Source organism: Trichechus manatus, unplaced genomic scaffold (genome assembly GCF_000243295.1).
Source record: "Trichechus manatus latirostris isolate Lorelei unplaced genomic scaffold, TriManLat1.0 scaffold00128, whole genome shotgun sequence".
NCBI lineage: Eukaryota > Metazoa > Chordata > Mammalia > Sirenia > Trichechidae > Trichechus > Trichechus manatus.
The window spans coordinates 4055496-4060909 of record NW_004444064.1 but is presented as its reverse complement, the minus strand read 5'-3'; positions in this window follow the sequence as shown (position 1 = coordinate 4060909).

Genomic DNA, 5414 nt, shown 5'->3' with positions numbered 1-5414 from the left:
ATGTGGAACAGGAGTAGCAGAAGGAAAAGAAAGAGAATTGGTCAGAAGAAATATTTGAAAACATAATGGCTAAGAATTTTCCAAAAATAATGAAAAATGCCACACCACAGATTGAAGCAGTTCCATAAAAACCTCAGCTGGATTAAAAATATTTTTAAAAGGTACACTAAGACACCTCATAAACTGCTGAAAACCAAAGACGAAACATCTTGAAGCAGGTAAAGAAAAAAGACATATTACATACGGAGGAACAAAGATAAAAATTATGGCACACCTGTTTTCTGACACTATGCAACCCAATGACTAGTGTCCTTTTTAGAAGAGGACAGGACACAGAGAGACACACAGAATAAGGCTGTGTGACCATGGAGGCAGAGATTGGAGTGACGCTGCCACAAGTCAAGGAACACCTGGGGCCACAGAACCTGGAAGAGATAAGGAAGGATCCTCTTCTAGAGCCTCCGGAGGGAGCATGGCCCTGTCGACATTTTTAGTTCAGCTCTCTGGTCTCCAGAACTGTGAGAGAATATATTCCTATTGTTTTAAGCCCCCAATTTGCAGTGCTTTGTTATTACAGGCACAGGAAACTACCTGGTGCGGTGGATGCTAGGTGGCAGCGCTTAATGTTAGAAACAATATGGGAGCAATTTCCACAATAAACCATGGGATGGAGAGGAAATTGCAGTTCTTTTGAGCCACTGGGATCATGGTGTTGGCTAACCAATTGCAGCGTGGCTGGGATTGAAACAGATGCACAGCCTACAAAGGTGCTGCTTGACCTATGCAGGCAGGAACATTCCAGGCCTGCTGGGGAAAACCTAACTCAAGCCATCATCATGGGGATTCCTGGTCCCATTAAGAAAGGTCCCTGCAATTAGCCTTACATGTGAACCATGAGTCTTCTCCCAAGCCTTCCTCGGAGGGACCTGTGGCAATTTGCAAGGGTCCGTGTGCCCTGGGAAAGGGAAATACCCGGATTTTCTAGGGTTGTTAGATACTGGCTCTGCAAGGACCCTGGTCAGTCACTCTGGTCCACTGGTCAGAGTGGAACTTAGGGAGGTCAGCTGAGAATGGAGTCTTGGCCCGATCTGTCTCACAGTGGGGCCAGTGGAACCAGCAGCCCAAGAATGTATAGATAGATAGCTGTCGTCCAGTCACCTGTTACTCATGATGACCATATGTACCACAGAAGAAATTTTGCCTGATCCTGCTTCATCCTTGTGATCTACGGCATATTTGAGTCCATAATTATAGCTATTGTCCTAATCCCCAGGAGGATCACAGAGATTAATGCCCATCCAAGGCTTGGAAGACATCCCTGCTGAATCCCCTTTATGGTTGTTGCAAAAGCCAGAAGGGTCTGGAAGAATAACAGTGGATCATCAAACTCAGGAGGTGACACCGGTCACAGCTCAGGATCTGAGGTGGTGGCCTCTTGGAGCAAATCAACACTGCTCCTGGCACCTCATAAGCAGCAGTTAGCCCAAGAAATGCTTTGCTGTTTTCTTCTAATCCTACCAGCAAAGATGATCAGCGTCAGTTGCTTTCATGTGGCAGGGAAAGCAGGCCACCTTCACGGTTACCCCAGGGCAATGTGAACTTTCTGGCTGTTACAGTATAGTCTGTGATTGCCTTAATATCCCAAAGAACATCACCCTGGCCCATTACATTCCATGATGCTGACTAGGCCCCATGAGCAGGAGGTGGCGAGGAGGAGCCTGGACACCTTAGCTGGATACCTGTGTACCTGAGGGTAGGAGCTAAACCTGTCCCAGGTCAGGGGCTGCACATCAGTGTGTACCTAGGGGTCTGGGTGTCTGGAACATGTTGGGATACATCCTCAAGTCAGAGATGGCTGCTGTAGTGATCGCCACGAGAGCTGCTGTGCCTGGAGCTGCCAGCTCTCTCTGGATTTTGGAGGTAACGTATCCACATTCACGTGTGCTGCCCTGACCAGTGTACTGGACAACCCTTGAGGCTGCAGGCACTGAGTGAGACCTGGAGCATGAAAAGGTCAGGAGCAGGTCCAGGTGCAGTGTCAACTGCCTTGCCTTGTGGGCCTTCTTACTCAGCAGACCAGTGGTATCAGACATGTCTGGAAACATCTAGAAGCTTCCAGAAGAAAAATCACAGCAGAGACCTTCTACAGTCTTTTGGAGCAAGGCCATGCCCAACTCTGTTGACGACTGTTCTCCGCTTGAAAAGTGGCTCCTGGTTGGCTGGTGGGTGCTGAGAGAGGCTGGACACCAAGTGACCACATGGCCCAATCTTCTTGTCAGGGACTGGGCGTCCCAACTCAGATGTCCTCCTGCCTGACGCAGCCTTCACCTTGGCTGCCACTGGTGTTCGTGCCTGGATACCAACCCAATGCAAACCCAATGCAAAGTGGACTTCGAAATCTTACAAAATAAGGGGGTTTTTGTAAAATCCATGGCTGTGACGTGGGGAATGGTCAGTGGAGGGACCACAGGGTGAGCACGTTTGGATTTATAAAGACTTGGATTCTTCTCCCCGTCTGTCATGGATTGAATTGTGTCCCCAAAAAATATCTATCAACTTGACTGGGTCATGATTCCCAGTATTGTATGATTGTGTAATCTGATGTGATGTCCTTATGTGTTGTAAACTCTATCACTATGATGAGGTTATACTGATGATGTCTATGAGATTAGATAGTGTCTTAATCCAACCTCTTTTGAAATATAAAAGACAGAAGTGAGCAGAGACCCATGGGAACCTCATACCACAAGAAAGCAGTGCTGGGAGCAGAGCGCGTTCTTTGGACCTGAGGTTCCTGGACAGAGAAGCTCCCAGACCAAGGGAAGATTGACGACATGGACCTTCCTCCAGAGCCAACGGAGAAAGCCTTCCCCTGGAGCTGACGCCCTGAATTTGGACTTGCAGCCTACTAGACTGTGAGAGAATAAACTTTTCTTTGTTAAAGCCATCCACCTGCGGTATTTCTGTTGGAGCAGTACTAGATGACTAAGACACCTTCCAACGTATTTATTGTTTTTCTGTTGATGGCAATTCCATACCCATAGAGCTGAGGTTCCACTTTTTAATACCCTCTTCCCTTTACACAGAGCAGACCTGAGACCATGTGTCAGAAGAACTGGGCCTGCCTTTGAGTTCCGAAGGTGCGAGGAACAGGCAGGGCCTGCTTTCCATGACATGGCACCGAGCACCAAAAAAGGGGCCTCGGGACAAGGAATCCGAGGAGGACCCTGCCTGGAAGCCTGACCAGCTCCCCTTTTCTTTGACCCCTTTGCGCCCCAAGGATCATTTGATTTTTGGTAAAAGCCAGTTGGTGACACTGACAACATCATTCATGCAGAGCCACCTGCAGGCGTGATGTCATGAAACAGGTGGCTTGGCTGGTATCTGTGGACATCCAGGTGCTTCACCATGTCTGCTCTCCTGGTGCGGCTGGCCTCAAGGGCCTCTGCCAGGGCGCAGAGGGGACGGAGCCAATGGCTATCAGTGCCCCCTCCACCACACACAGGATTGTCCTGAGTGGTAGAGCGACCCCTTCTCTTCCTTAAGGCTCTCCTGGAGGTGCTGGTTCCTCCCCTCCCAACCCCCACTGTTTCGAGGGACAGACTCTCCTGTTTCTAGCACAAACCCAGGATATACCCGGGGCAGGGCAGGAAGAAACAGACCTGAAGATCGCAATGCAGGTGTGACCTGCTCGAAAGCTCAGACAGGGCAGTGCCAAGCGCCCCTCCAGCTCCAACAGTCAGTTCTCACTTTTCAGGGCTGCCTCTTGGTCTCCGAGGGGGCTTTGCTGTGGGAGTCCATGCTCTGATCCTCCCATGGCCGTTCCTTTGTGATAACGTCATTCCAGGTGCAACTCCTGGCCACCAGAGGGCAGCAAACCAACTCGAGCTGCATTCCCAACAGCCACAGAGCTGCCAGGTGAGACCAGGTAAGGCGCTTCATGAGTGTCCCCGAGTTCGCCACTTCTGAAGAAGGTCAACACCCTCTGCAAAGCTCCAAACAGAGAGCTCCAGGGAGCCAGGGCATGTGCTTTCTGGACACCAGGCGTGACTATGGAACACGCCATACACTCACTTTCACTCTGCCCTAAATGGGGACAGGCCCTTCCCCTCCTACTTCCCAGATGGAAAAGCGAGGCAGGAACCACATCAGGAATGTCACTTCCTGGACAGAGGCACCATTCCTGGGGGGCCCCACTATCGTGACACCCACAGAGCTGAGCGTGATGGCTGGAGAGACCCCTCGCCACTGAGGGTCAGGGTCTGCAAGTGTCCCGTGGCTGTGTTCTCCACTGAGAATGGTTGGCTACAGCATGTGTGGCTTCTGACGGGGACACCCAGAACCTTCTCTTCACAACCCACACTTCTCAGTATTGTCTTTCGGACACAGAATAGTACTCACCAAAACTTGCATCACAGGCCTTTGCATGACCACTGAGGTGATGTTTGAGAGTCCCATGTTCTTGGTCTAGCATTATTTACAATAGAACAACACCCTATTTTTTGGTGTTTTTCTAAAAACGAGATATATCTGTATTGTGCCGCGAGATCATTTTTTGTTTTCTCCAATAAATGGCTGTTTTCTCAGCTCCATGGCTGCAGGCCCTGGGCACACGTCTCTGCAGCAAACACAGGGCCCCTGGAGCCCTCTGCTCAGTGCTTCTCAGAGGGTGTTGATCCCCTTCAGAGAAGGTGAACCTGAGACACTCCGTGAGCAGCGCACCTGGCGGCCCTGGGCCCAAGTTGGTTTATCGCCCTCTAGTGGCCAGAAGTTGCATTGCAGGCCTGTACAGACAAGCGGTTCATGCTCTGCCACAACCTTGCTCACTCCACACCACGTTCTCCTTTGCCACACCCTAAACCACCCTACAGAACAGCCATTTACCTAATACTTTTTTCTTTAAGTTGTAGTTCTTTTTTTAAAAATAGAAAACTTTACATCACTACCTTAAATGACATTAATAAAGCAAAACTCCTTCCTTGCCCCCAGGCCCTGCCAGGTTAGCCCATGGCCTCCTCCATGGGAATGTGGCCTCAGATTGGACTCTGTGACCCTCCCCTCCAGCCACGCGGCCTCCCTTGGGCCCTTTGATCCGAGGGGCCTCTGCAGGTTGCTCTCGCTCAGCTGCAACCGTCCCTGCACCGTGCTGGCTGCTCCTCACCTTTACCTGTGCCCCCCGGACCTTCCTGCGGAGGTCACATCCTCCCCCATCCTGGCCTACCAACCCCGGGAGCCTGCTGTGCACTTCTGGAAACAGGAAGTTCACACTTATTTCTGGGGTATTTAAATGGTGTCCGTCTCCCCGACCACTCCTGAGAGCGGGACCTGAGAGTGGGACCCTGCCTGTGGGGCTCCCCACTCAGTCTCCCGGGCCCGCCTCCAGCTCATGCCCGACTGTGTGACCAACACAAAGG